This window comes from Macrotis lagotis, chromosome 1, assembly GCF_037893015.1.
Source record: "Macrotis lagotis isolate mMagLag1 chromosome 1, bilby.v1.9.chrom.fasta, whole genome shotgun sequence".
NCBI classification, from domain to species: Eukaryota; Metazoa; Chordata; class Mammalia; order Peramelemorphia; family Peramelidae; genus Macrotis; species Macrotis lagotis.
In genome coordinates, this window is record NC_133658.1 from 436,755,515 (window position 1) to 436,775,788 (window position 20,274).

Genomic DNA, 20,274 nt, shown 5'->3' on the forward strand with positions numbered 1-20,274 from the left:
CTCTCTATCCACTATGCCAGTGAAATACTAAATAAATGCTTGCTTGTTCAGTCACAATAATTTCTCAATGTATACATTCCCATCCCCCTCCACATTTGGCCTTTAACAAGAAAAATGGTCAAGCAAAACTGACAGTGACCTCACCTGATGGTGTATGTAGTCTTTCTCACTTTAGATCTCTCACTTTAGATTCTGAGAACAGAGCGTGGTTATTCCTTTCATATTGCTTAGGTTAGGAGTATGGTACATATCATTTTTCCTATAAAATTTTTTGCCCCTTCCTTTCTACCAGAAAAGAAGTCTAAATTATTGTGGTATTAAAAGATAAAATATGTTGATATTCTCCAATATTCTACATGTATTTTATTCATTTTTGAGTATCTAAACTTTTTCTGTATTATCTGCTGGTCTTAATGTGCCATCTTTGGCTTCTGAAAAACTCTCTCTAAATTCCCATTTAATTTCTTTTGCTGACCTATGATTTATCTAAAATTTGATGGGGAAAAGTCTCAGTGTGGAAGGGATACCTGTTTTCAACCAGTTTCAGTTCATTAATTGTTTTGATTTTGACCTCAAATAGGAGTGTCTTTCATCATCTTGTCTCCTTGGACCAAGTTCAGTCACCGGGATTAATATGAATTTAGCTAGCTGTGAGTACTTTTTTGTCTATGATATTATCATTCTGCACATTGTTTTCCTGGATCCACTTTACTTCACTCTTCATTATTTTACATCAGTGTTCCCATTTCTCCAAATCTCCAAATTCTCCAAATTTTGGTGTTTTCATTTAGCACAATAATACAGCATTACATTCATATATAATAATAATATTGTCCTGCATTTTTGAAGAAGATCATAACATCAGGGAAATCAAGTCATGACAAGCATATGAATTGGACTTGAATAAAGAGGTACCAAGCTAAGAAGACAGCCTCATTTTTTCCTCCAGAGTTATCTGGGTCCAGTGGTCAGATAGAAATAAGGATGACTGGAGATAGCCCTGGATAAGAGGCAGTCAGGGTTAAGTGATTTGACCAAGGTCACACAGCTAAGGTCTTATTTGAACTCAGGCCCTCCTGACTTGAGAGTTAGTGTTCTACCCACTGAATCATCTAGTTGCCCTTGACATTCATAATAAAATTTGTTCAGTCATTCCACAACCAGCAAGTACTTATTTTTTCCCAGATATTTAATACAAAAATACTGCCATGAATGTTTGCCATAGAAGCTGAAGACCACACAAATTGAGGCCTAGGCAGTAAATCACCTTTCCCACATTGACACACACTGGTTTAGCACAGTGATTTGAATTCATGTTTCTTTTCATGGTACTGTTTTTCCAGTTACAATAAAGATAGTTTTCCTTTTCAGCAATCAGTTTTTGTAATATTTTTGAATTTTACATTTTTCTGCCTTCCTTCCTTCCTTCCAGTTCCCCACCCTGCAACAGCAAGTAATCTGATATAGATTATACATACACTCATTATGTTTACTTCTGAGGATTATTTTTGACCCAGGTAAACCAATAAGAAGCAAGTGCAGAACGGCACTGATGACAAGTTGTGCTAAAACTCTCTTCCTCCCCTTTCTTTTTTGTCTCCCTCAGATGTGACAATTTATTAAAAGTCACGGACTGCCATCTAACATAATCTGGACTATAGATAATTTTCATCTGATTTATTATTTTCATATGGTTAATCTCTTTTTTAATAGTAATGAATCTCATTGTGGAGGCCCTGTAAAGTTCTGGGGCTTGATACAAGTAGCATGATGTCATTTACAAAAAGAATTTCATCATTATTATTGAATTTTTAGGATTTTGTGATTTTTTTCATATGTATGAATGACTCCTTGTCAAAGAGATTTTAAGTTTCACTCTACCAAGTCATAGTTTTAATTGTTATATTCAAAACACAAAACACAAAACACAACCAGATCACATATTCCTTGTTTTTCATTCAGTTGTTTGAAAGAAGTGAACTGCTTGTGAAAACCTACTTTTTTCCTTTCTCATATTTTTTCAAGCCTATCTTTTATATGTATATAAATCATTCTTGCAGAAAATTTTTTTTAGGGTTTTTCAAAGCAAATGGGGTTAAGTGGCTTGCCCAACGCCACACAGCTAGGTAATTATTAAGTGTCTGAGGCCAGATTTGAACTCAGCAACTCCTGGGCCAGTGCTCTATCCACTGCACCACCTAGCCACCCCCAGAAATTTTATAAAACTAAGAAAGTCAGGTACATGAGTCAGTGTCCTCCAAATCACATTTGGGCACAATATTATTTGTGATTTTTTTCTCCATTCTTTTAATAGCTTTACCTTTAGAGATATGCTGTTTAGTTTTTGGGTTTTTTTTTTTATTTGTTTTTGCAAGGCATTAGAATTAAGTCACACTATTAGGTATCGAGTGTCTGAATTCAGCTCCTCTCGGCTCCAAGTCTGGTGCTTTATCCAGTACCACCTGGCTGCCCCCAGAGATAATGTTTTAAAGTTATCCTTCAATTCTTTCAATATTAGTTTGTCTCCAACCCAATTTCTTTAGTGTGTACTTTGCTCCAGCAGCTCTTCTCAACTTTAACCTCTCAAATACTATTTGTATTTTTGGGTTTGTGTGACTAAGGCACTGGGGTTCAGTGGTAGTGATTTCAGTCTCATAAATGAAGAAAATAAATTGTTATGGAGATTTTTTTAGCAAAGTACAGGAAGTAGAGGAAATTTGAAGAATGCCTGAATGAATTATGGCATATAAATGTAATGGAATATTACTGTCTTGTAGGATAATGGTGTCAACCTCAAATAGAAATAGTTCCCTACAGATCCCTATTAATTTACAAAATTGAAAATTAATATTATCCATGTTGCATATATTTTTGTTTATTTTGTTAAACATTTCCCAATCACATTTAATCTAGTTCTGCAACTCAGGAGTTTTTCTGCCAGCATGCTGGTCATGGGTTTGACACTTCTATAATGTAAGAAATGACAATTGACATAGTTTTGGAGAAATATAGGAAGACATATATGAACTGTTGTAATGGAGTAAAACAGGAGAAAAATTTATATGCGTAACTACAATATTATAAATGTTAAGAACTCATAACTCATAACTCATATAGACTCATTACTCATCATTGCATTGTCCAGAGAGCAAAGGATGAAACATGGCTTTCTGCTTTCTAACAGAAGGGAGGAGATGGACTCAAACTACAGTATAATACATTTTTTTGGATAAGGCCAGTGTAGAAATTTATTTTACTTTGACTATGCATATTTATTACAAGTGATTTTTTTCTCTTTCTTTTTTTTTATTTTGTTGCAATGGGAGGGGGGGAAAGAATGAATCCCTTTCAAAAAAAAATCAAAAGGAGTCATTGAAGCATTAAAAAATTATACACTGAGAGAAGGAAGGACAGGAGGAAATAGATAAAGGGGAAATTTGAAGGGTACATGTTGAATTTATTATAAACTTTAAAAGAAAAGCAAGCTGTGCACTAGAAATTCTTGATTTTATATATAATAATTTCTGTTCTACCATATTATATATATATATATATAGTAGCACTCATTTTTTTGATGTGAAGTTCAGAATTTTCTAAAAAATGGAAAAGAAGTAAGCAGAATCAAAAAATAATCTTCACAATCAATACAACAACATAAAACAAGATAGAACAAGAACAACAAAACAATAGAAACAGGTAATAGTGTGAAATTATAATAACTAAATATGGACCAAAAGAAGTGATATGAGAAAGGAACTCCCTCTACTTTGCAGAAGTAGGAGATTATGGGTGGAAACAACACTGTCACTTCCAAAAAAATAATCAACATATTAAAAAGTCTTTTTCTTTATAAGTGGTGGATCTTTGAGAGAGGGAGGGATACATTGGGATAAAATATCAACAAAATTTACTTCTAAGGAAAAAAGTGTAGTAAACTGAAGTGTTGCTATTTTCCAAAAAACTAAAACAATAAAGCCAGCAACCTCACAGCAATTTTAGGAGATATATTTTGTGAGCATGTTTGGTGCAGCATATCTATCAGCAGAGATAATTTACATATAGCAACTGGTGTAAAGTTATAACAAAAATGTATGTAAGGAAAAGAAGGGGAGGCTGTCATGGAATAGGATTGAGCTCTTCCAGGACAGCCTGAGAGGAAAACGTCAAAGCATGTTGGGCAGATCTTTTATGGAGGATTTAGGGAAGAAACTGAACAAGAAGATGTGTGGATAGCTTATCATTTGAAATAGGCACTGATCTTTAGCATATTGGACAATAATAAGAGCTTAATTTTACTCTGCCTGTTGTATTCCTTATTTTTACTTGTGTGTCTGTCTCAAGAGTTTTTAAAGCTGTAGTGGGGGTTGGGGTATGAAATGAGAAGGTACCCTTAGCAGAACTGGGAATGAGAGAGTAGAGCTGTGGGGGAGAGACGTGGAGCGTGTGTGTGAGCACGGTTGCAATTAGCTGGAGCTGGGAGCCAGCCCAGACAGCCTAGACAGTACCGTAATTACCCAGTGAGCAGGAACTTTATCCATACAGATCTTGAACCTAATTACTTTTCCTAGCAAGGGACAATTAGCCTAATAACAATTCAAGGCCCTGGCTCTCTTGACCTTGGTAGCCCCATTCTATATTAAGAACAGGATCATATGGACCTGTCATCAAACATCAAGCACATGATTGGCAAAAGATTTTAGAATCTGCCCTAGAGGTCTTTCTGATGAAAACTGTACATTTGCTCCTCCAAATATTTGGTTAAGTATGTGGATGGGCTCTGGGACTCATCAAGTGAATATATCTGCTAATTATTTTTTACTAAAAACTTTGAAAAAAAACCTAGATTTAAATAGCTGTTATTGTGGGGGCAAGGTATCTTTCTTCACTTCCTTTGGTTCTTTATTCTGAACTTTTAGTGAATTATGATTCTGGGGAAGAAGAGTTGGAGGATCTGAGTTTGAATACTAACTTCTGCTTCTTACTGCCTGTGTGACTTTGAATAAGTCACTTTGACCTCTATGAGCCTCAGTTTTCTCATATGTAAAATGAGGGGATTTGGACTAGATCGACTCTAGGATCCCTTCTAGTTTAAATTCATGTTTCAATGAAATCATTGAATATAGGATTTGAAATAAAAAAGATCCTACTTCTGATTAATAGTGTGTGACCTTTGACAAATCACTTTCTATTTCTTCCTCTGTAAGGTGAAGAGTCTGGGCTAAGTCTCTAAGGTCCCTTCCAGTTCTAAATCTGTGACCCCATGACCCTTTTGTATTTATATACACTTGTACCTATATAATTATGTTTGTTTCTGCAGTAGTATCTCTGTATATGAGAATATGTGAGTGTACCTATGTATGAATGAATATTATCTTTCTAAGTTCAAGCATGTCTTTCTGTACGTGAAGGTGTGAGCATGATCTACCACAAAATATGTGAACACCAGTTTTTGCTCCAGGGAATCTGGAACACATTTGATACTTGAGACTGAAAGTTGGGCACCTCTTGCTTTTGGCCTCAGTCGTGATGAGATTGTCAGATGTGCTTTTTGCCTCATTCATGAAAAAAAAAACAAGGCAGTAACACATTCAGGAAACATGGCAATTTGGTCATTACTTTCAGGAGGATCAGTGTGAATGCTCAGATTCTTGGAAGATTAGTGTCCACAATAGGAGTTTATAGCAAGGACTCCGGGATGACAGAAATGTTAAAGCTGCTGCTGCTGCTGTTATATTGGCCTTACCAATGAATGAACTGAACAATGTGCTGTCTTGGAGGGATCTTTGGGAGACGATTATTTTCTTGGGGCTGGGCTTAGCAAGTCCATTAGAGGATGATCTCTCAATTCCAGGAGGAAGAGAGAGAGAGAGAGAGAGAGAGAGAGAGAGAGAGAGAGAGAGACAGAGAGACAGAGAGACAGAGAGACAGAGAGACAGAGAGAGGCAGAGACAGATACTGAGAGAGATGCTGAAAGAGATAAAAAATTTAAGTATAAAAGAAATAAAACTGGATTTGGAGACTTGGATTCAAATCCCGACGCTATTAGTTAAAGGGAAGGACAGTTCTGGCCTGGGTACCCCCAGGAAACCCTTCCTCTCTGTTCACACCTGACCAGACCAGAGCAGTTTATAGATGTGTGTGTTTGTGTGTGTGGCCACTTGGTGTGAGGTCGCCGGGCTTCTGGCTCTTTAGGACTGGAGGGCCGGCTCTGCCCCCTTGCTTGCTACTCCCTGCTCCAAGGAATACGGGCGGGGCCGGGCAGTCTGCCCAGGAGGCAGGGAAAGAAGGGAGGTGGGGGCTTTACGTGGCCACTGCTCAATCTGGGCGGGAGGCGGAGCTGGCGAGGAGGAAGAAGCCAGAGAGAGCCGAGCCTGGCGGGCCGAAGCTGGCCGGTTGCCGCTGCTGGTGACAGGGAGAAGTCGTCTGCTCAGGTGAGTTGCGCTCGGCCCGGCTCTGGAGGGACCAGGGAGGTCCCCGCTGATGTGACGTGCCAGCCCAGAGCCCTTTCTCTCCCCACGCCCTGCCTCACCCCTTGTGATACCGGCGCCCCCGGGGGGCCTGCTGTACTCTAGCCAGGGATGATCTCATAGCTGAGACACTTGGCTCGTCTCCCCACACGGAATCAAAGAAGCCAGGAGGCAGGGAAGCGCAGGGACCAGTTGGGGATCTCTAAGCACTGCATCACATTGGACCAGTCCTGAATGGGAGGCTCTTCTTGCCACACCTAGCACCCTGTCCAGGTTCTCTGTGATTTTATTTATTGGTCCCTACAGGTTTGTGTGCCTTTGCCTGTTCGCCAGCCTTTCTGGGTTGGACTAGGAGGGAGACAGGGGGACGGGATTCCCAGAACTCCACTGCCTCCGCTCCTAGGTGTTCAGCGTGTTCACTTATTCTTCTGAAGGCTGGACTGCTGTGGGCTTCTCTTATCTTTCTTGCCTGGGGGGAAGGGGAGGGGATCAAAGACTGGATACCTTTCCCTCTCCCCCCAACCTTGACCAGAGGCCTTTCCCACTAGAGCTTTTGAACTAGTCTTGTATCTCAGCTGTGTCCACACATGTAAGTGGGCTGTTGTCCAGTGAATCTATGTCCTCCTGGCTGCAGGAAGGGAGTGTGGGGCATAATGAGAAGAACCGAACTGAAGTCATAAGATTCGAGTTTGGGCAAAGTCAATTGACTAATTTGGAAGTTAAATTTCTCATCTATAAAACAAATCTGAGTCAGTGTAGAAAAACTCCCGAAAGGCTAGAGATTTTTCTTGTGGGTCCTGGATATCTGGTGAGTAAAGGCAACTTTCCCATTAAATAATGGTTACTTTTAAGGTCAAGTTCTTTTCTGCAGAAATACCCAGAGCTGAAGCTATCCCCCTACCTCAGAACTAGTGGGAGGGTTCAGTGATGAGTATAGTCTCCATTACTTCAGTTGGGACATCTCCTTTCCTTGTTGGAAACTAGAGCAATAGGGAAGGAACACACCTACAGAGCTATCTTTAGCCAAATTTTGTCGATGTGGATTTTTTTTTTCCTCTTTGGGGTAGACTTAAGAGGGAAGAGGTGTCCATATCTGATTTTTGTCAGTATAGGAAATTCTGGGTGTGGAAAGTACTTTCCCTGATGGCAAATTAGCAACACATTCTTAATTTACAGTCAGCCACCTAAAAATTTAAGTGACTTGTTGGTTATACAGGTGAGATTTGAACCCAGGTTTTCCAAATCCAAAGTCAGACCTTGCCAACACTTTATCGTGCTGTTTCTTAGATATGGAACAGAATGTGAAAACATTGAAAATGATACTCCAGACTTTTTTGGGTGTCATTACCTTGTTGGAATCCTCACAAATCCTGGTAAAAGAAAGGAATAGACTCTTCCAGGTTGCTGAAACTAAATATGCTGTGTCAGAACTTTTGTAAATTTGTAAAAATTAGGCAGTTTTAAGGTAGTCAGAAATGATAGCCTCCACCCCCTCTGAGAGTCTGAGGGAATGTTCTGGGACAGGACAAGAGTTGGGGGCCTTCTGGATATCTTGAAAATCCTGCACTTAATGACCTTAAAAAGACTTTTCAGGCTTTTCTTGATTATTGTAGCTAAGGGGAAAAAAAGGAAAACACTTGAATTGTGCTAAAACACTCTTTCATGGGATCCACAGGGGACTCTCTCCAATTCACATCTTGAAGGTTTGGCGAACTACTCTACTCTCCTTATATGATATGGCAAGACTTTAATCCTGTGCTTTCTTGACTTGATCTTTCCAGATCTTCTTGTGCCTTTACATCTCAGCAGAGGTAATTTAACCCTATAGTGAATAGGAGAGGCTAGCTACTACTTTCATCAGTTTGGGGAACTATACTCCAGATCTGGTTTACTAGGGGTATTGCTTTATGGGGAAAACCCTGGTTGACTGAGCTACAGAATATCCCTGATGTGAATTGGGGGGGGGGGGTGGGCAATCTACTTTCTCATTCTGAATTCACTCTAGTGTGTAAGTGGTATTAGATATTTTTCTTAGAGGGAACAATTTTGTTAGTATTTGACTTGGTCTATCAGTGGTATGTTCATTCATTCTTTATCTCTCTATTGTCTTTGAGATGTGCCCAACAATTGAATATCAGAAGAGGAGATTTTCATACACTCCTGGGGAAGAGAAGGCTTAGTTACATGAAGATACTAAATTAGACTGCCAGGTAGTATTCTATAGATGTCAAGAAGATGAGAGATAGTAAGTAACCAGTTCAGAGAAGGGAGACATCAATCAGTTTATTGAGGAAGACTTTATAGAAAAAAATGGAATTGGGATATGATCTAGAAGGGTAAATGGAATTTGAAAAGATACAAAAGAAGGGGAGACTTTGGAACTCTATCATTTCCCAAAGGGAACTGAAGAGACTTATTGCAACTGCTTGACCAAGTTTGCATGACCCTGTACTCTCTAATGTGGAGAAGAACCTACATATAAAATACTCTGTAGTGAATCCTAGTATGATCAGCTGAAGACATCAGAGGGACTTCTTGGTCCCATATTTAATACTGTGCAGTTGGAGTTTGGCAAGAAATGCAGTGATGGAGGCATGAAAAGGCATGTGTTATGTAGTGAAGCCAAAAATGAGGCTTTTCAGAGGAAGATTACATCTAGGCATTTTAGGAAAATTAAGTACCCTGGGAAGGGAAATTGCTTCTCCCCAGAAAGTTTTTCAGGCAGAATTGGCACTGGTAGCAATGAGACATAAATTCCCTTTTAAACATCAGCCATGACAGGTGAGATGTTGTTTATTTTTTAATTAAATATTTTATTTTTCCCATTATATGTATAAACAATTTTTCACATTTGTTTCATTTTTAAAATTTTGAATTTCAGATTTTCTGTTTCTGTCCCTCCTTTCCTCTTCATGGAGAAGGCATGTGCAGTCAAGTAAACAATTCTATGTTAGTCATGTTATGAAAGAAAACAGATAAAAAAATGAAAAAAAAATTAAAAATATGTTTTAATTTGTATTTAGATTCCAAAAGCTCTTTTTCTGGATGTGGACATCAAATTCTTTGGAATTCCTTTTGGATTTTTGAGCTGAGAATTTATTTACTGTTGATCATCATAAAATACATAGATGTTGCTGTTATTGTGTACAGTCATCTCTGATTCTGTTCACTTTACTTTGCATCTGTTCATGTAAGTCTTTCCAGGTCCTTCTGAAAGTATGGAATGTTGTTTGTAAAGGTTAGATCTGATTGGATCAGTTTTTATTTCCTTCCATGTGTGTCAAAAGATCTATGGTCTCTGCCTAGGAAACAGATTACACAGAGACCTTTTTTTCTGAAGGTCTGATGAAAGTAATTCATTGGTATCTGTCTCATCAGTGATGAGAGCTAGGCTAGAAGTCAGAACATCTGGTTTCTAGCCTTAACTCTCAATCCTTAATCTTTGGGTAGGTTATTACTCTGAACTTTTGTAAAATAGATAGAGTAGAAAGGTCACTTATTTAGAGACAGCTCACCTAAATTAAAAACTCTTTCACTGAACTTTCTGTGAGACCTTGGATTTGGACTCAGTGACCTTTGTATCACATAGTCCCTTCTAGTTCTAAATCTATGATCATATAATCTGCCCCGCCCCCATTCCCTTTTGCCCTAATACACCCTCAGAAGTCTTAAGGTTAAAATGCTATAATTCACACAAAAGGATCTTACTTAAAATTTGTCCAAATTTAAGGTGTTAATACTGTTTTTGGTCTAAAGGCTTCAAGGGAAGTTAGTTTGGGAATGAAATGGTAACATTATACAATTCAATAAGCATTTAAGTAAGTGCTTAATAAGCAACAACTAAATCGTCCAGCGAATACATGGGACTGGCCCTGGAATCAGAAGGACCTGAGTTTAAATCCAGCCTTAAACTCTTGACACTTACTAGTTATATGACTCATGGCAAGTCACTTAACCCCAATTGTCTCACATCCAGGACTATTTTCAGTCATCCTGATCCTTATCTGGCCATTGGATCCAGACGATTCTAGAGGAAAAAGAGAGGTTGGTGACTCAGCATATCACCCTTCACTCAAATCTAATGTTTATGGCATCACCTCCCTGATATCTTGGTCTTCTTTGAGAACAAAAGGCAAACAACAGCATGGCAACAATAAGTATCTAATGCCAGACACTGTACTAGATGTTTGTTATAGAGACATGGAAACAAAATAAGTCCTGCATTTATAAAGGGAATAGTATATTGGAGAAACAATATAGTGACATAAAAATAAATATAAAAAAATATAAAAATATAGCAAATAAATTCAAAGTTATTTCAGTGGGGAAAGGCACTAGAAACTGAGAGGATTAGAAAATGTGGAACTTGGAATAAATTTTCAGGGAAGTTAGAGACTTTACAAAGTGAGTTGAGCAAGGAGAGCTTTCTAGTCCTTAGGAAAAAGTTAAGGCATGGAGGAAAGAGATGGTCTATGTACAGTCCCCAGCAAACAGGTCAGTTTATCTGGAATGTTGAATGCACAAAAAGGAGCAATGAACAAGTAAGGTAGTTTGGAGTCAGATCATAAAAGGCTAACTATATGCAAACCAGTGGAATTAGAGAAATTATTGATCCTAAGGAATTTAGTCAGAAGCTTCCTAAAAATTTATTTCAATCAACCCTTCTGTGGATAGTAGAATTTCTGACTTTCTTGCACTCATGCACCTGGACCATTATGCTTGCTGATAGGAGGAATATGGCAAGATTGTTAGTGACTTCCTAGGTCACTGTGACTACAGGATAAATCTCTGGAAAAAAGGAACAAGGATGCATCACATACCCCACATGCTTAGCTTTGAGAGATGCTTTGTTGCCTGCACTGAGAGTGTATTTTGATTTCTGATTTGCCAGATTTTAGAGCATGAGCTTTACTGTCCAGGATTAACAGAAGTAATGCACACCCAGTTTACTTGTTTCTTTTGAAAACAAGTCCTGTCTGTAAAAGGGAGGGAGGAGGGGAGACAATATTTGTGGAACAACGTGGCGGCTGGGGGTGGAGGAGCTGGCCAGCAAGAAGAGACATTTTGAATCACCCCTGGCTCATTTTAGAATTATGGAGAGACAGAGAGATCCAACTTAACAACAGTTCATGTGAAAAAAATCAGAACTAGAGTTTTTAATGTGACCAAAAGATACTTATAGTCTGGCTAAATGCTTATAGTCTGGCATGAAGCAAAACACTAATCTTAGTCTGTAATATTAGAATTATTTTTTAGAACAAGAGAGCTCTGTGACTAGTCAACCACATCTGAAGTCAAATAACTATTTCTGGATGCTTTTCTTTAAGAACAACATTAGCAAAGAAGACTGTCCAGAAACAAGACTCTAGAATGATGAGGGGTCTAGAAATTATGTCCTGTGGGGAATGGATGAAATAATATGAAGTGGTATTTAGCTGAAAGAATAAAAGATTTAAAGGAAGTAGCCATGGCAATTATTTTCAAATATCTGAAGTATTATATAGAAAAGGAAGTTTTAGCTATAAATCAAATAACAATCTGAGTATATACACAGACACCCAGTTACAGACACAGACATACATACATACTATTTGAAATAACCATTTGTGGCTGCATTGCATATCATATCATAAACTTAGAACTGGAAAGAAGTTCTGAGGCCATTGGTCCAAATAATTGAGACAATAGCTTTGGTACCTCTTTATCACCAACTAAATAAATTCTGTGTTTGGTCTGGAGGTTAAAGTCTTCCATTATCTGAGCCTAACTTTAGTGGTTAAGTGACTAGAACTATGGGTCTTGGAGTCAGGAAGAGCTGAATATTTGAATTTGAATTTGAATCTTGCCTCAAGAATTAAGTAGATGTACTATGGTTCTAAATGAGGGCTTCAGTCAATGACCTCTGGGGATCCTTCTAGCTTTATGTCTATGAATCTATGCTTTCTTCCTTTGCTTCACTTTAGAATTAAAAAAACAAAGCAGTGCAGTCACAAATGCTCCCCCCCCCCTTTAATTTCAAATTCTATGTATATAAGATATTTCCTAGTGGTTCTAGGGAGCTACCTGAAGGACAGATTTTTAAGGGGGAAATCAAGCAAAAGACTTCCAGAGTCAATGGGAGATTTGGGTTAGGTGTCTAAAAAGTAGACAGAAGCCAGATCATTACTGCCAGGAGTTAGGAAACCAGAGAGTAGACAAGAGTGTATTCTCACTGTTGGTTTAAAGATACAGATGCTTTGGTTATGGAGTCTGACATCTTATACAAATGTACACTGAATGGTTAGATAGAAAGAGAAGGGCCCATGGTCTCATGAATCTACAGAAAGAGTGAACTTTAGAGATGATCTTCTAGTTCAACCCCCTTCATTTGACAGATGAGGAAGCTGAGATTAATTGATATTCCCAAGGTCACATAGTAATCATCAGAGGTAGGATTTGAATTCCAGGACCCATACTCTTTGCACAGTACCAATCAGCTTCAAGCAATAACCAAAGATAATTAGATCTTTCCTGATGAGTTCTTAGAATTAGGGATCATTCTTACATCTATGTGGTAAAGACCTCTTATGTTCTTGCTTCATGCAACAAGTAGGATGACCTAGGACTGCTACTCATTGGCTACCAGGAGGAGAACAAGGGAATGATCAAGAAAATGATGGAGAGATGGTTTAGTGGATAGAGCCCTTACCTGAAAGTCAGGAAATTTGAGTCCTAATCCCACTTCTGCTAATTTTTATGACCTTGGACAAGTCATTTCCCTCTTTGAGACTGTTCTCTTTAAAATCCCTGCCGCATCTCCTGCAGATAAGAACACAGTAGAATAAAGGATGGATTTGATTTTGGCCCTTTTCTGTTCAGATTTTGATTCTAATTGGTCCTAGATAGAGTAAAATATTTTTGCCAGTCCTACCTTTAGAAGTCTGTTCTGGTTTATTCTAATTGGCATATCTATTGCAATGGTTGCCTGTTACTTTTTGTTTCTTTTTAATTTTAATTTTAAGAAATAAAACAAGGATTTTATAACATAATATGATTGTATGTGAAACTACAAATCTATTATGTATAACTTACTATTTCTTTTACATATATAATAAAGCTATTCTGTAATTTGCTTTATTTTGCTTTTTTCTTTCTCCCTCCCACCTGTAAAACAAATATTTGTATATGTAAAAAAATAAGTTCTTTTTCTGAATGAAAATAAAGTCTTCTTTTATATGTCCTTTGCAGTTAATTTGGGTTTTCATAGTAGTCAAATCACTCAAAAGTTTTTTCTTAAAACATTATTGATATTACTGTATTTAATATTCTCTTGGTTCTGTTCATTTTGCTCTTTATTATTTCAATAAGTTTAACCATGTTTTCTAAGATCATTGAGTTTATCAGTTCTTAGAGCACCATGGAATTCCATCACAATCAAATTTCACAACTTGTTCAACCATTCCTCAATTGATAAGTATCCTCCCAATTTCCAGTTCTTGGACACCTCAAAGAGTGCTGCTTTAAATGTCTTAGAACATATAAGTTCTTTTCCTTTCCCCCCAATCAACTTGGGAAACAGGTTATTTTAGATCTATTTAATAGGGGGTGAACAAGAGGCAGAAATCACTGTGTCCATTATACCCCATATTACATTTTTTGTATTTTGGGGGATGAATGTCAGAAAGAAAATAACTTATGCATGTGCTTTTAGATTAGTGAACATTTTGTCTGTGAAATTGATGTTTTCCATATATTCCACTGATACCCATAGATTGATTGATATACAAATCAAGATTTGCCCCTCAGAGGACATCTGGTGGTAGTATGTGTACAATTTGAAGGGTGTGGTGGTGAAAAGTTGCATGCATCTGGGAAACATCTGGCAGACATACTCAGAATTTGCTCACAGAACATCTTTGAGGAGATGATAATTAGAAGCTTAATGTATGTTGTTGTGAGTATGGGCAGGCGCCAGTAAGACTCTGGCTCTTCTCTAAAAGCAAAAACTATGTCAATGAAGTGCCATATTTAGTCTCTCATCACCTTTTGCCTGGAGTGTGGTAATATCTTCCTGATTGTTTTTCCTGCCTTCTAAATGTCTCCCTTCACTTACCCTTCTGTGCTTTGGTTGAATGGTGTGGGCCCTTAGTACTCTGGATCACAGCAGGAACCTGGAAGATCTAGAGGAAACCAAAGGAACAAGTGATGTATTATTCAAATAGCTGCACCTGGGATATTTAGAAATAGGTGTGTGATTACTCTTGCCAATAGTTAGACCAACCTTGCCTTTGAGAGAATTGCTTAAGCAGTAGAGAAAATTGGCCCCTATAAACCTTCCACTCAGTTTGGATAGTGCAACTATGTGGGTAAGCTCTTTTTTTCACAGATGGCATTCATGCTTTGTAACTATATGGGGGTGGAGTTATGGTACATATGTGTAGTTCCCTTATCATCCCCATTCTGATGTCTTATTTACTATACCCATTTATGCTTCATAATCTATGGAGACATTCAGATAAAACCTTTTAGAGTATGAACTGAAACTCTGGGAGCCATAGGTTAAAGGAAAAAAAAAGGATATAGATAAGGTGGAGAGCATCCAGAGAAGGGCAACTAGGATGGTGAAGGCTTTGATTTCATGTCAGATGAGGTTTGGTGAAAAAGACTTAAAGATGTTTAGCCTGAAGAGGAGAAAACTTGGTCAGGGAGAGGAGAGAGAAGGGAGCATGAATAGTACAGTCTTTGAAGAATTATCATGTGGTAAGAAGGATATAAGTTTCTTCTACTTTGCCCCCAAAAAGCACAGTTAGGAAAATTTAGAGAAGTTGTGGAGAAACAAATTTAGGTTTGATGTCAGGAAAGTTTCCAAGAGCTGCCCAAAGTCAGAAGGGATGCCTAGAAAGTTGGTAGATTCCCCTTCTTGGAAATATAAGCAAAGGGATATGAATCAAATTTAGTGGACTGTGATGCTACTTTCAACTCTCAAATGATTTGATTCTGTGACTCAATCCTGTCTTCTTGTGGGGGGTATTTGACAAGCCCAGATGTAATATGTATAGCCTCTGGCACTAAAACCAAGGTGCAATGGTGGAGTCAACTCCAACAAGATAGTACATTCCAACTGCTGAAAGTAGATGCTTCCATAGATGTTTCTCTACAGTCTTCTGAAACTGCTCCCTTCAAAATAACCATGGATTTTTCTAATATCCCAAATTCAGATTTCAGTCCTTATCTTATCTACCTTGATCTTTCTGCAATATTTAATATCATTCACCATCCCTTCCTTGATACTCTCTTCTTTTTTGGTAAGCTGCACTCCTCTGGTTCTCCTAAGTCTCTAACTACTCTTGACTACTTCATTAGCTTTCTGTCCTTCTATCTCTGATCCTTTAATATGGGTGTCCCTCTCCTTTCTCTCTACTCTCTCCTTTGTCAATATCCCACCATTTATTCAGATGCCTTTCATGTCTTTTCTAGTTCTGATTTCTCTCAACCTCCCATCCTTCCCCCCACCGCCCCACTCCCCATCTAACTACCTGCTGCATGTCTTCATTTAAATGTCCCTCTGGTACCTCTAACTCAAACCTGTCTAAATCTGAATTCATCATTTTTCTCTCTCTAAATTGCTCTTCTTTCCAGTCACCCAAACTCTAAACCTAAGAGTAACCTTTGACTCTTGCTTCTCCTTCCTCACCCCACTCCCATCCAATTAGTTGCCAAGTCCTATTGATTCTACCTCCATAACCTAACTTGCGTCCACCCTCTCTTTTCACCTCACACTGACACCACCCTAGTTCAGGCCCTTATGACCTTTAATTTTTAACTGTTCTCCTTGTTCTCTGTTGATCCCTTCTCTAATCCATCTTTCAGAGAGCTGGGCAAAATCATTTTTAGTGCACAAGATTCTATCGCATAGTTCCCCTGCTCAAAAAAACCTTCAGTAGCTTCTCATTACTACACAAAAAATATAAAATCTTTTGAATAGTATTCAAGGTCTCTAATAATCTGACTATAATTTACCTACATGTCTCATCTCATTCTACCCTACTTTCCCTTATCTAGGCACCAAATAGATGTCAACTAACTGCTTATTCTTGTCCTGCCCTCTTCTGCCACCACAAATTTGCATAGGTCATTCTTCATGCTTGGGATAAAATCTTGATTCCTTCTAGCTAAAAGTAATTTCTCTGTCCTTAATATTCCTAGAGTATTTTGTCTGGATCTCCTTTGTGCCTATCACTCTGGTTCTAAGTGTTGTAATCTGGATACATGTTGTAATCTAACATTGCTTCTCAGACCACAACCTTTTCTTCTTCTATTTTCCAGTCTAGAAAGTTTGCTCTGTTTCTTTCAACCTCTCCACATCCTATGTATCCTTAGAGGTCCAGCTAAAATGTTACCTTTTCCAAGAAATCTTTCATGGTTAAGATTTCCAGCGTTATGTCCCCTTTTCCCCAAATACTCCCTATGCTGAGAGACTAGACTATATGACATCATTTAGTACATGGTTAGATCAACTTTTTCACACTGTTCTCAAGTCATTTCAATAATAAAAATTAAAATGACATCCTTAAGATAATACATGGTCTTTATAGAGGGTTTTAACATTAACAAAGTTCCTTACATGTTGTAGTTCCAGTGTTTCATCCATAGTCATTTGGAGCTTTCTTGGCAAAACCTGGTATTTCCTTCTCCTCTTCATTTTACAGATGAAGAAACTGAGCTGAACAGAATTATCTTAACCAGGGTCAAATAGCTTATAAGTGTCTGAGGCTGAATTTGAATTCAAGTCTTCCTGATTCCAGGTCTAATACTTTATACACTGCACCACTTAGATGCCTTGTTCCTTACATACATTATTATCTCATATGAATCTCAAAACAGTCTTATATACTAGTACCATGTTATTATTAGTCCCATTTCACAGATTAAAAAAAAAAAACCCAAGACTCTAAGTGATTTGTTAGGTTGTCATAGGTAGCAAGTAGAAGAAGTGAGCTTTGAGCCCAGGTCTTCTTGACTGTGAAGCTTCAACTAGAATCAAACGCACTGCAGTATTTCCACTGTCATTCCCACAGTGTAGCTGAGCATAGGACTAAGCTTTAGAGAAGCAACTGAATCTTTATATCTAGCTAATTTGCTGCCCTGGATCAACATTATGATCTGTGCAGTATAGAGGCACCAAATGAGCAAGATAGAGAGCAGCTACAACCGACTATTCCCCTGCTATCAACCTGAGAAGTTAAGTATTTAGCACATATATCTCAGAATCCCTCTAAATTGTATCAAGATCTATGATTTCATTGGTGGGAAAAAATTCCCTTTTGCAATGCAGATCAGTGACTGTTGTGTAACTTCTAGTCTTGGACTGCTGCCTAGGGCCCTGGAGAAGTTATGTGATTTGCCTTGAATCACACAGCTAGTATGTGGCAGAGGAGAACCTTGTATTTTGGTCTTCTTGACTCTGAGGCCAACTCTCTACCCACCGCCACACTGCTCTCTAGCCACAAATTCATCTGAACCTCTCTTAATGAAATTTGGCTCAGGCTGTACCACATCTGAGCATATCAAATTCTATTCACTTATTTATTCTTAAATTATTTCTAAATTTAGTTTTGAAGATTCCAGTGAGTTCCTTTATCCTTGTAATCTGAGTCTGATGATAGTCAATGTTTCATTTCTCTATCCATTTCCTCTGTGATTGGATAGATGTTGATTATAGCCCCTCTCAAGTTACCTTTCCAGATTGAGGAGGCCTCTTCCAGTTTTTTAGTTATTTTACAGTTATCCCTTCTATATTTTGGTTTTTTAGGTCCTGGTAATCTGGAAATCCATGTAAAATTTTTGGACCTTCCCTCCCTTTATACCAGAGAAGATTTATTTATTTATTTATTTATTATTTATTTATTTATTTATTTATTTATTTATTTATTTAGCAAGGCAATAGGATTAAGTGACTTGCCCAAGGTCACACAACTAGGTAATTAAATATCTGAAATTGCATTTGGACTCAGGTCCTCCTGACTCCAGAGCTGTTGCTCTATCCAATGCACCACCTAGCTGCCCCAATCTGAATTTTTAAAATTTTTCCAATTATATGTAAAGATAATTTTCAACATTAATATTTGTAAAATTTTCTCCCTTTCACTTTTTCCTTCCCCTCCCCTAGGATAGCAAGTAATCTGATATAGGTTATTTATGTTCAGTCATAACACATATATTTCTATATTAGTCATACTGGGAAAGAAGAATCAGAACAAAAATGGAAAAACCATGAGAAGGAAAAAGCAAAAAGCTAATGAATAAAAGTGAAAATAGTATGCTTTGATCTATATTCAGAGTCCATAGTTCTTTCTCTGGATGTGCATAGCATGTTTCATCACAAATCTTAGAATTATCTTTTATCACTGTATTGGGAAGAACTAAGTCTATCATAGTTGAATATCACACAATGTTTCTTCTGTTAAGGTACATAGTGTTCTCCTGGTTCTCCTTCCTTCACTCATCATCAGTTCATGTAAGTCTTTCCAGGTTTTTCTGAATTTTTTCTTTTCCTTTTATGCTTTATAGTATTGTAAAATTTGGGTAAAATATTTAGTCATAGGCCATATTATACATCCTATGTACATATTTGTGCACTTCTGAATTTTTTAACCTTTTTTTTTTTTTGGATCATTTGCCATCCTCTTCACATATTGCCTGTGGCTTTCTCAAAACTCTTTTACCCCCTTTTAATTTCTTATGCTGACCCATGGTATATCAAAACTATGATGAGGAAAATTGCAATGTGGAAGGTATAACTATATATACAGTAGACTCTTTCCTTCATATGAATATCTTGACTTGAGCTGATTGTCTTTGGATTTCCATTGGCTTCTGTGAGCTTGAGCTCCAGATGTGCCCACAGTGTTAACACACATGGATGCACATAAAAGCATTTGCTGATTGCTTTCCAGTTCCCTTGCTGATGTTATAGAGCATTGTTGTTGGGAGAAAGTCTGTTGGGGAATAAAATCCAACAGTATCTGGGGTTTGCTTGGGACTTGTGCTTTTTGCACAGGAAAAGGACCAAGAAACTATTTGCCATAAAAATCAACATGAGTGAGAACACCTTATTCAACTAGTCTTCAAGGAGGAAATTCCTAAGGAATTATTCATCGCAGAAAATCTGAAATGCCCAACTATTGTAGATTAAGTTCCATGGAAATACCTAATACTCAAATCTAATTACTAAAATATCTCATAGCAGCATTGTTTGTTCTAAAGAAGAACTGGAAACAAAGTGGGTGTCTTAACAACTTGGGAGTAACTGAACAAATTATAATAATTAAATATAATGTAATATTATTATGCCTTAAGAAATGGTGACAAGGACAAATTGAGAGAAACCTGTGAGAACTTGTATGATGAAACACAATCAATGCAATGACCAATTATACCTCCAGAAGAAAAATGTTAAGTTAGACTTCTCTCCTCTTAGCAGATAAGTTGTGAACTTGAGTTTCAATTTACCATGTTTTCCAATCTAGCCATTGTGTGGGTTTGTTTGGGATAACATAATTGGATTTTTTCACAAGGCAGAGCTTTTCTTTCTTTCTTGCTGAGGGGAGTATTCAGGGGTTAAAGGGAGAGAGAGAGTGCTGATACTGAAGGAGGGTTATGTTACTGAAAAAAATAGAAGAAATAAAATAAAATAAATAAATAGAAAAATGAAGAAGTTCAGAAAGAGACACAGAAAAGCAGGGCAAAGTTGTAACTATTGGTTAAATCTAAATTATGTAAAAAAGAGAAACAAAAATTTCATGTAGTTGGGGGTAAAAAGACAAAT

At 37.5% G+C, this 20,274-nt stretch overlaps 1 protein-coding gene across 4 annotated transcripts in view; it reads left to right on the top strand.

The window, feature by feature from the left end:
- Positions 1–6,329: 6,329 nt before the first annotated feature.
- The window catches only part of P4HA2 (prolyl 4-hydroxylase subunit alpha 2), a 45,975-nt gene continuing 32,030 nt past the window's right edge, over positions 6,330–20,274 (top strand). For 2 of the 4 annotated variants that reach the window (XM_074213288.1, XM_074213287.1), the window contains exon 1: positions 6,330–6,431. The gene's annotated coding sequence lies outside the window, so the exon portion shown is untranslated. The remainder of the gene's footprint in view (positions 6,432–20,274) is intronic. The other 2 variants (XM_074213284.1, XM_074213286.1) reach the window with 1 other exon arrangement.